General features: G+C 41.7%; 1 long non-coding RNA gene across 1 annotated transcript in view; it reads right to left on the bottom strand.

Annotated features, from left to right (window-relative positions):
• Positions 1-1,016: 1,016 nt before the first annotated feature.
• Positions 1,017-11,869, bottom strand: part of LOC136385686 (uncharacterized) — a 29,806-nt gene continuing 18,953 nt past the window's right edge. Inside the window, exon 3 of the long non-coding RNA XR_010747858.1 lies at positions 1,017-1,297. This is a non-coding gene — a long non-coding RNA (uncharacterized lncRNA). The remainder of the gene's footprint in view (positions 1,298-11,869) is intronic.

The following is an 11,869-nucleotide window of genomic DNA, read 5'->3' as shown; positions in this document are numbered from 1 at the left end:
TGGCTGGATTGGCCTTCCATTTACGCGGCTTGTCCTCCACGTAGAGGCGCTGAGGAAAAAACCTGTTGCCCAAAGGGGCACTCACTCCACCAGTGACCGGGCTGCTTGCAGTCAGGGCAGGGCTCAGTGGGCAGCCGCCGGAAGGGGCCCTGCCGGGGCCAGTGGTCCTGCTTGCCACACTTAAAGCAAGATGCTGGTGGCTCTGCTGGTCTCAGGGTTGCCACAAGATCTGGGGTTTGGAGCATTACCTTCTGCTGCATGGGGGCCTGGTGAACAGGCCTGTTTTTACTAGTTGGGACTGTTAAAAACTTTAAATGCCATGTTCACAGGTTTTGGATAGGGGTTTGGGGGATTGGTAATAAGAGGAGGGGGGCTCATGCGGAGCCCGGCACCCAGATCCCGCAGGAAAAACGCTGGAGCCAAAGGTAGGACAGGGGAGGAGAAAAAGATGGTAGTAGATGGCGAATAAGAAACAGGTTTTTGCGAAGGGAGGGGAGAGATGGTTTGGAGTCCGCGGAGAAAGAAAGATTAGGAATAGAGGTTTTAGGTGAGGTTTCTCTGGCCAGAAAAAGGCCTGCGCGGTGGAACAGGCAGCACAGAGATTAAGGACAGGTGCGCAGATAATTAGAGGCAGTGAATGTAAGAGATCTCCAATCAGTTCCCAGCTTCTTTTTTGCGATAGTTAAATTGGTGAGGGTGTTAACACCGAAAGTCCCTTCAGGAGGCTAATTGAGTGGGTTCTGTGGCCTGGCCACAGCGGAGAAGAAGAACAGTTTCCTCTTCCTTAGGGAGGGAAATTCCTGTGCCCTCACAGCCGTGCTCAGTTCTCGGAATGGTCAGACTTGAGTATTAGCATCCTAAAAACTCAATGTCCAGCCACGGATAAAAGTGGATGTGCTTGGGGAGGTCTCAAAAATGTAAGGTATTTTGACTGAGAAGGAAGAAAGAGGGCCGGAGCCGCAAAGTGTGGAATAGCAAACGGCTTTATTGAGTACAGAGTGCACACCCCGCCCGGCAAGGTTCCCTGGCCCCGAGGAAAGAAAGAGAAATGGAGATAAAAAATGGAGGCTAGGGAAGTTGCACAGATTAAACCGCGTGGGAGATATTTAAAGGGTCCCTCTAGGGAAGTGGAGCTACTATGACGTGGTGAAATTTCACTGGCTGGCAGACGATTGCTTCTTTCCAAATGGTTCCTGGGAAGCCTCCTTTGGCGGGCTTGATTGTGGGCGGTCCTAGCCAAAGTGGGCGGGTCTGAGTTCCTATGTGACCATCCCTCTATCCACCGACCTTACAGTCACTATTAAAAAAAGACAGAGCATTGGAAAAATGAATTCCAGAAGAGATTGAGGAAGACATAATGATGGAAACTAACTCTGAAACTTTACAACTGACTCAAAAAGATTACTCCCCTCCCCACACCAGCAATCACACTAGATATACTTGGCAAATGCTTTAAACTAGTGACCAAAATTTGCATAACGAGGGAGACATACCTGTGAATGGGAAAAACTTATGCTTTCCCCCCCTTACTCTTTCCCTGGTTCTTTTGGTGGATACTGGAGGCACACACTCTGTATTTTCTAGTGAGCTTTCTCATTTTTCCTCAACTCATAAAAATATCCAAGTTTTGTATACTTCTGGAGAACCTTCTAGCTGTTCTTTTTCCTCTAAGGTTCCTGGGCTGGTGTATAAACTAAGGTCTACCATAGTTTTGTACTCTGGATATAGTTTTATGGTGTGATCAGGAGGCAAAGCACCTAAGTTGGTAAATATATGTCTTTCTGAAACAAATAAGAGAGTGACATTTTGACTTGATGCTGGAAAATCACCTTGAATTATATGAAATAGATTCATCTTTAGGAACTAGAATCTATCATTTGAGAAATAGAAAAATAAGACATAATTTTAAAAGGGGGTATTTGCATTTTATGTACAAAAAAAGAAAAATTTGAAATGAAACTTTAACTTATTATATATTCTTACAAGATCTGAGACAAATAAAGGAGTAAGTAATTTTTTGGACACCTGTTATATCCATCCATGCTACTCTCTCTCTCTCTCTCTCTCTTTTTTTTTTTTTTTTTTGTATTTTTCTGAAGTTGGAAACAGGGAGGCAGTCAGACAGACTCCCGCATGCACCCGACCAGGACCCACCCAGCATGCCCACCAGGGGGCGATGCTCTGCCCATCTGAGGTGTCACTCTGTTGCAACCAGAGCCATTCTAGTGCCTGAGGCAGAGGCCACAGAGCCATCCTCAGTGCCCGGGCCAACTTTGCTCCAATGGAGCCTTGGCTGCAGGAGGGGAAGAGAGAGACAGAGAGGAAGGAGAGGGGGAGGGGTGGAGAAGCAGATGGGTGCTTCTCCTGTGTGCCCTGGCCGGGAATTTAACCCAGGACTCCTGCATGCCAGGCTGACGCTCTACCACTGAGCCAACCAGCCAGGGCCTCTCTCTCTCTCTTTTTTTTTAACAGAGACAGAGAGAGAGTCAGAGAGAGGGATAGATAGGGACAGACAGACAGGAATGAAGAGAGATGAGAAGCATCAATCATCAGTTTTTCATTGTGACACCTTAGTTGTTCATTGATTGCTTTCTCATATGTGCCTTGACCATGGGCCTTCAGCAGACCGAGTAACCCCTTGCTCGAGCCAGTGACCTTGGGTCCAAACTGGTGAGCTTTGCTCAAATCAGATGAGCCCGCGCTCAAGCTGGTGACCTCAGGGTCTTGAACCTGGGTTCTCTGCATTCCAGTCTGACGCTTTATCCACTGCGCCACCATCTGGTCAGGCCATGCTTCTCTCTTAACCTCTATTCTTGCATCACCTAAATATTTTTCTGTAATATGCTCATTTTCAGTTTTCCCCCTCACTTTAGTTGACGAGTTAAGGTTCCTCTTTGGGTTTACCTATGGAGTATTTCAATATATGTATCTATGGATATGCTTATTATAGTCCCTAGATATTTATAGTGCTAGTTTAACATGTGGATGATAAATTGATAATTGGTAAGTATTTATATGCCTGTAAAAAAAGATATTTTGGCTTTCTTAATATTTTTAGCTGCTGAATGACATAAAACTTCCCTAAATTGTAGTAATAACAAATTGAAGTAAAATAATTGGGACATTTGATAGTGGTCAACAAACCACTAGTTTCATTCCAAAGTCAATCTATTTACAAATGAAGCAAATTATCATGAAAAAACAAATACATATTTAAAATTTTTTTATTTTTAATTTATTGTGTTGACATGGTTTCAAGTGTCCCACTCAATATAACACACTCTACCTTCCACATTGTGCCCCTCCATGCCCCATGCAAAGTCTTTTTCCATTCCAATTTCACCCGCTTTGTCCCCCCTCCTCTTATCTCCACACCCGCTTTCCCTCTGAGAATTACTACCCTGTAGTCTCTATGTGTTATGTATATATAACTTGGATAATCTCTTATCTTCTTTGATTCCATCTCCTCTTTCCCCTTCCCTCTGACAACTGTCTATTTGTTTCCTGTGACCCTGCCTCTGTTTCTATTTTGTTCTTCAGTTTATTGCTTTCATTAGATTACACATACAAATGAAATTTTATGGTTTTGATCTTTCTCTGCCTGGCTTATTTCACTTAATATAATGTTCTCCAGGTCCATTTATGCAGTCACAAATGGTAAGAATTCCTTCTTTTTTATGGCCACGTTGTATTCCAATGTGTAAATGTACCACAATTTTTTTATCCACTCATCCACTGACAAACACTTGGGCTGTTTCCAGATCTTGAATATTGTAAACAATGTTGCAATGAACATGAGGGTGCATATTATTTATTTATTTATTTATTTATTTATTTATTTATTTATTTATTTTTACAGGGACAGAGAGAGATAGATAGGGACAGACAGACAGGAATGGAGAGAGATGAGAAGCATCAATCATCAGTTTTTTGTTGTGACACCTTAGTTGTTCATTGATTGCTTTCTCATATGTGCCTTGACCGGGGGCTTTCAGCAGACCGAGTAACTCCGTGCTGGAGCCAGCGACCTTGGGTCCAAGCTGGTGAGCTTTTTGCTCAAGCCAGATGAGCCTGCGCTCAAGCTGGCGAGCTCTGGGTCTCGAACCTGGGTCCTTCCGCAACCCAGTCTGACGCTCTATCCACTGCGCCACCACCTGGTCAGGCTGCATATCTTTTTTTGAATTAGTGTTTTGGAATTCTTAGAATCTATTCCAAAAAGTGGGAGGGCTGAGTTATAAGGCAGTTCCATTTTTAATTTTTTGAGGAAATGCCATATTGTTTTCCACAGTGGCTGCACAAGTCTGCATTCCCACCAGCAGTGCAGGAGGGTTCCCTTTTCTCCACTCCCTCGCCAGCACTTATTCTGTGTTGTTTTGTTGATGAGCACCATTCTGGCAGGTGTGGGTTTAATTTGCATTTCTCTGATGATTAGTCACATTGAGCATTATTTCATATGCCTATTGATCATCTGCATGTCCTCTTTGGAGAATTGTCTTTTCAGGTCCTTTGCCCATTTTTAAATTGGATTGTTTGCCTTTCTGGTGTTGAGTTTTAGAAGTTCTTTATAAATTTTGGTTATTAACCATTATCAGACATATCAGCAAATACGTTCTCCCATTGAGTAGGTTGTTATATATTTAGCTGTTCCTATATTGGTTGCATAAATATTTAAAATGGTTATATTTTCTTGTTGGATTGCACACTTTATTATTATGTAGTGACCTTCTTTGTCCCTTACTATAGCTTTTATTTAAAGGCTATTTTGTCCGATGTAAGTACTGCTACCCCAGCTTTTTTTTTTTTTTTCCATTTCTACTTGCATGGAATGTTTTTTTCCCCATCCTTTCGCTTTCAGTCTATGTGTACCTTTTGTTCTGAGTGGGTCACTTGCAGATAGCATATGTACAGGTCCTGTTTCCTTATTCATGTAGCTACCCTATGTCTTTTGATTGGAGCATTTAATCCATTTACATTTAAGGTTATTATTGAGATGTACTGATTTATTGCCATTTTATTGTTTAAACCTATAATCCTCTTTCTCTTGATTTCTTTCTTTTTTTCTTTCCTCGTCTCGTAGCAGGCCCTTTAACATTTCTTGCGGTAGTGGTTTGGTGGTAATGAACTTCTTCAATTTTAAATGATAACTTTTGTGGATAGAGTAGTCTTGGATGTAGGTTCTTGTTTTGCCTCACTTTGAATTTTTCTTGTCAATCCCTTCTGGCCTGAAGTGTTCCTGTTGAGAAGTCAGATATCAGCCTTAATGGGACTCCTTTGTAAGTGATTAACTGCTTTTCTCTTGCAGCTTCTAAGACTTTCTTTGCCTCTTATCTTTGGCATTTTAATTATCATGTGTTTTGGTGTGGGCCTCTTGGGTTTATCTTTAATGGGACACTCTGTGTCTCCTTTTTGTCCTACTACCTCCCAAGGGCAACCACTATTCTGACTACTTCTTATTCTCCCCCTTTCTCCTCCTCCTCCTCCTCCTTCTTTTTAACTAAGAGTAGGAGAAATACAGAGACAGAGTCCTGCATGTGCTCCAACCAAGATCCACTAGGCAACCATCTAAGGCCAATGCTTTGTCCATCTGGGGCCATGCTCACAATGAGCTATTTTTAGCACCTGAGGTGGAGGACCCACGGAGCTATCTTCAGTGCCTTCCTTCATGCTGGAATCAATCAAGCTATGGCTGTAGGAAGGAAAGAGAGAGAGAGAGAGAGAGAGAGAGAGAGAGAGAGAGAGAGAGGGAGAGGAGGGCAAAGCTGAGAGTGGTGAAGCAGGTCAACGCTCTAGTGTTCTACCACAGAGCCAACTAGCCAGGGCCTATTTTTTCTTTTTTAGTGAAAGGAGGGGAGATAGAGAGACACTCCCACAATCTCCCTGACTGGGATCCACCTAGCGATCCCTATCTGGGAGCAATGATTAAATCAACCCCAGCTATCCTCAGTGCCTGAGGCTGATGCTCGAATCAACTGAGCTATCCTTAATGTCCAAGGCCAATGTTCAAATCAACTGAGTCACTGGCTGTGAATGAGGAAGAGAGAGAGAAGGAGGAAAGGGAGGGGAAGAGAAGCAGATGGTTGCTTTTCATGTGTGCCCTGACCGGGGTGTCCTTAAACCAGGCCAATGCTCTACCACTGAGTCAACCAGCCAGGACCTGTCTTTATTTTTTAAAATAAGTTTTCAATTTCTTTGCTGTCTCTCTTCCCCTTCTGGCACCCCAATGGTGCAAATGCTGGTATGCTTGAAGTTGCCCCAGAAGTTGCTTCTAGTACAGGGGGTCCTCAGGTTACAACACAGTTCTGTCCCTACAACAGTGATGTAACTCGAATTTTGGTGTAAGTTAAAACACACAGTAGCTTAAGGCATTTGTCTATCCTAACACAGTTGTGAAATCATAATCTAGAACATGAAGACACAACTAAGCCACAGAAAAAAAAGACATAAATATACTGTACTGTACACTGTACTGCATAGTCTTCCGCCATGTGCAACCAAACTAAGTTGCCTATGTCATCCATAAGTATGACACTAACGGCATAAGCTGAAACACTCAGGCTTCAATTTTTAAAAGTTTTTTTATGGGAGTAAGCGTTGTAAACTCAAAACATATGTTGAGAGTGTCATAACCCATGGATCCCCCATCTTCATTTTTTAAAATTCTTTTTCCTTTTTACTATTCTGATTGGGTGTTTTTTGCTTTGTTCTAGTCCAAATCACTGATCTGGTTCTCAGTTTCATCTAGTTTACTGTTGACTCAGAGTAAATTATTTTTCATTTCAATTAGTGTATCCTTCATTTCTGACTGGTTGTTTGTATAGTTTCTATGTACTTTTTTATGCTTTGAAGTTCTCACTAAGTTCCCTGAAGTTCCTTGAGTATCCTTATAACCAGTGTTTTGAACTCTGTATCTGGTAGATTGCTTCCTTCCATTTTATTTAGTTATTTTTCTGGAAATTTTTTCTGTTCTTTCACTTGGGACATGTTTCCTTGTTTCCACATTTTGGCTGCTTCCCTATGTTTGTTTATGTGTATTAAGTAGAGCTGCTACATATTCTTGATTTGGTAGAGGGGCCTGTGTAGTAGGTGTCCTGTAAGGCCCAGTGGCACAGCCTCTTCAGTCACTTGAGCTGGGCACTCCAGGTATGTCCTGTGTGGGCTGTATGCACTGTCCTGTTGTAGTTGAGCCTTGATTATTGTTGGCATCACTGAAAGAGACTGACTCCCAGGCTAATTGGCTGTGAGGACCAGCTGTGAGTACAGCAGAGGAGCTGTTATGTAGGAGTCAATCATACAGAGCAGGACTTGCTTCAGTGAGGCTTTGGTGTCCACCAGAACTGCTCCTTGAATGTGTCATTCATGGAAGTGGTAGGGTTGTAATCCAGTGTGGTCTGAAGTTGTCCTTTGGGCGCACTGGCTCTGGGGCCTCCTGGGAGGTGTGAGGTCAGCCACGACCTGTGCCCTACTTGGTGTCACCTGGCACAAGCTACAGAGCAATATGCAGATGGCTGCTGCTTGTGATGGATTTGGAGGTGCCCAGGACAGACTAAGATATGAACCAAGGCTGGCTGTCATTAGTGCTGGTCACTTAGCAAGAAGTACAGGATACACAGAGGCCAGATCTTGCTTGTTTGAGAGATTTTGAAAGTTTATAGCATGAGGCAAGAGAGGTCATTTGTATGGAAAAGCCATTGGAAATGGCTTGAGTGGGCCTGTAAGTTGTGGTCTCAGATAATCACCTGGATGGGGGAGCAGGAGCCAGGTTGATGGAAACTCAGATATGGTACCCACCTGCTGGCTCTGTGGGGCTGTGTCTCAGAAAAGGAACAATGGCCTCTGATAGCACTTTGGTCTGGTAGAACGCTTCCTTCCCCCACATGTTGCCCTGATGCCCTACAATTCAGCTCCACCCATATGTCCCTGGTTCCTTTTGAGCTACAGCACTGGAGATGGGAGGGAGTGAGTCTGAGTAAGTCCATGCACGGTCCCTTTAAAAGGAGCTCCCTGGGACTCCAGCAGTCCTCCATCTCACTCAGTTTTACTCCTTGCTGGTTTTTACAGCTAGAAGTTATGGGGACTTCTCTTTGTGAGTTTGAAACTCTGGGCTGGGGGCCTGGTGTGGGACTGGGACCTCTTGCTTCTCAGAGGGGTCTCCACAGTTGAGATATCCCTCCCAATTTTATTTTATTTTATTATTATTATTTTTAATAATTTTATTTTTAATGGGGCGACATCAATAAATCAGGATACATATATTCAAAGATAACAACTCCAGGTTATCTTGTCGTTCACTTATGTTGCATACCCATCACCCAAAGTCAGATTGTCCTCTGTCACCTTCTATCTACTTTTCTTTGTGCCCCTCCCCCTCCCCCTTTCCCTCTCCCTCTCCCCCCTCCCCCCGTAACCACCACACTCTTATCAATGTCTCTTAGTTTCACTTTTATGTCCCACCTACGTATGGAATAATGAAGTTCCTGTTTTTTTCTGACTTACTTATTTCACTTTGTATAATGTTATCAAGATCCCACCATTTTGCTGTAAATGATCCGATGTCATCATCATTTCTTATGGCTGAGTAGTATTCCATAGTGTATATGTGCCACATCTTCTTTATCCAGTCTTCTGTTGAAGGGCTTTTTGGTTGTTTCCATGTCTTGGCCACTGTGAACAATGCTGCAATGAACATGGGGCTGCATGTGTCTTTACATATCAATGTTTCTGAGTTTTGGGGGTATATACCCAGTAGAGGGATTGCTGGGTCATAAGGTAATTCTATTTTCAGTTTTTTGAGGAACCACCATACTTTCTTCCATAATGGTTGTACTGCTTTACATTCCCACCAACAGTGGATGAGGGTTCCTTTTTCTCCACAGCCTCTCCAACATTTGTTATTACCTGTCTTGTTAATAATAGCTAATCTAACAGGTGTGAGGTGGTATCTCATTGCAGTTTTGATTTGCATTTCTCTAATAACTAATGAAGCTGAGCATCTTTTCATATATCTGTTGGCCATTTGTATTTCTTCTTGGGAGAAGTGTCTGTTCATGTCCTCTTCCCATTTTTTAATTGGATTTTTTGTTTGTTTGTTGTTGAGTTTTATGAGTTCTTTGTATATTTTGGATATTAGGCCCTTATCTGAGTTGTTGTTTGAAAATATCATTTCCCATTTAGTTGGCTGTCTGTTTATTTTTATCATTTTCTGTTGCTGAGCAAAAACTTCTTAGTCTGATGTAGTCCCATTCATTAATTTTTGCCTTCACTTCTCTTGTCATTCCCTCCCAATTTTAAATCACCATATGTAGGTGATATGAGTTTATTCCTGTCTCCGCCCCTCCTACCAGTCTCCATGTGGCTTCTTTAATTTCGTAGTTGTAGGACTTCCATTCAGCTTGATTTCAGGTGGTTTTGAATGATGATTGTTCTGTAGTTTAGTTGTAATTTTGATGTGGTTGGGGGAGGATGTTTATTTACCCCACCATCTTGACCAGAAGTCTCCTTGTGCTTCTTTGTTTCATTTTATTTGTGGTAAGAACATTTAAAATGAGACATACTTTTCAAATTTTTCAAATGCACAGTGTAGTATTGTTAACTATACACACTATGTTGTACAGCACATCTCTACAACTTATTCATCTTGCATAACTGAACTTTTATGCCTTTTAAACAACAACTCTGTTTATTCATCCTCCAGCTGCTAGCTACCTACATTGTATTCTCTGCTTCTATGAGTTTGATTATTTTAGATACCCCATATAAGTGGAATCATGCAGTATTTGTATTTTTGAAACTGGTTTATTTCACTTAGTGTAATGTTTTGCAGGTTTATTCATGTTGTCACAATGGCAGTATTTCCTTCCGTTCAAAAGCTGAATAGTATTTCATTGTATCTATACTAATCAAACATTTTTTATCCATTCATTTGTCTATGGACATTTTTTTTCTCAAATACTTTCTTCATTCTGTTACAGTGCTTTTACTTTTTAGCATTGCTTTTTATTCTTTTTAAAGATTTTTCATCTCTTTGTTTATATTACCCATAGTTCTTTCATGTTCTTTACTTTATCCAAATAAAGCTGACTTTATCCAAATAGCACCTTTACCATATTAATCATAGTTATTTTAAATTTCTTGTTTGATAATTCTAACATCTTTGCCGCATCAGAGTCTGGTTCTGATGTTTCCTCTGTCTGGCTTCTCTTCAAACTGTGTTTATTTGCCATTTTTTTATCTCATAAATTTTTTTGAAAATCATATATAATGTGCTGGGTAAATAGAAAAGTAATGAATTGGATTTTATTGATATGATGGTAAAGTTTGGAGAGAGGGGAAGCATTCTGTGCATCTATAATTATGTCTCAGTCTTTTAGTGAGCTGGTGCTCCTGGGCTGCAAACTTTATGAGTGATTCTCAGTTTTTGATCTCCTTATGATGGTCAGGAAGGTCAGAGTGTGTTGGAGTTGGGTATTTCCCTTCCTCCAGGTTGAGTAGGTTCTGATAAAACACTAGTAAGTTACATTCTGGGAAAATAGTTTGGAAGGCTGGCCTTGTTATGAAGAACAGAATGCACTGAGCATATTCCAAAATGGCTTCTTTTCCCATTCTTCTGCCAGAAACAGAAGATCTTTCTCTAGTCCTTACTGTGAGGTGAAAATCATTCCTGGAGGTAAAAATCACAGATTTGGGGCACTTTTATGACTAGAGTCCTTGGAGTTTTTAACTCTCAAATATCTACAATGAACCTCCAGCAAGTCATCAATTACAGTTTAGGTTTTTCTACTCCACTACCAGTTCCTATGGAGGCTTCTTTTCTTCCCCCCCCTTTCTTTTATTTACCTTCTTTCTTTTATTTTCCTGTATTTTTCTGAAGTGAGAAGCGAGGAGGCAGAAAGACAGACTCCTGCATGCTCCTGACCGGGATCCACCCATCATGCCCACCAGGGGGTGATGCTCTGCCCATCTGGGCCATTGCTTCGTTGTGGCCAGAGCCATTCTAGCACCTGAGGCAGAGGCCATGGAGCCATCCTCAGTGCCCAGGCCAACTTTGCTCCAATGGAGCCTTGGTTGTGGGAGGGGAAGAGAGAGACAGAAAGAAAGAAGAGGGGGAAGGGTGGAGAAGCAGATAGGCACTTTTCCTATATGCCCTGACTGGGAATCAAACCCATGACTTCCACACACCGGGCCGACACTCCACCACTGAGCCCACTGGCCAGGGCCTGGAGGTTTCTGCTTTAGGTTTCTGTTCTGATAAATGTAATTCTCAGTATCTGCCTGTTTTCTTCTACAATTTAAGGGCCATCAGTTTGTTTTTCATCCTTGGTTCTCTGATTAATCTATGAAGAGTGATAGATTTTGTTGAATTTTGAAGTTGTTGTTAAGATGGAGTGATAATGCCTGACCTGTGGTGGTGCAGTGGATAAAGTGTCAACCTGGAAATGCTGAGTTTGCCGGTTCGAAACCCTGGGCTTGCCTGGTCAAGGCACATATGGGAGTTGATGCTTCCAGCTCCTCCCCACCTTCTCTCTCTCTGTCTCTCCTATCTCTCTCTCTGTCTCTCCCTTTCCTCTCTAAAAAATGAATAAATAAAAATAAATAAATAAAAAATAAAATCTTAAAAAAAATAAAAATAAAAACTTATATATAATAATAATAAAAAAAGATGGAGTGGTAATTTCCAAGCTCCTTACATACTGTACCAGAAGGTACAAGTTTTTCTTTCATTTTTGAAGGTCAGCTTTGCTGGAAATAGAATTTTTAGTTGATGCTTTTTTCTCTTTCAATACTTTAAATATGTCATCTTGTTGCCATCTGGGCTCCATAGTTTCTCATGAGAAATTTGGTGTTAATCTTATTAAAGATTCCTTCCACATGT

Source organism: Saccopteryx leptura, chromosome X (genome assembly GCF_036850995.1).
Source record: "Saccopteryx leptura isolate mSacLep1 chromosome X, mSacLep1_pri_phased_curated, whole genome shotgun sequence".
NCBI lineage: Eukaryota > Metazoa > Chordata > Mammalia > Chiroptera > Emballonuridae > Saccopteryx > Saccopteryx leptura.
Note: the sequence above shows the minus strand (reverse complement) of the source record. Positions and strands in the feature narration are given on the sequence as shown.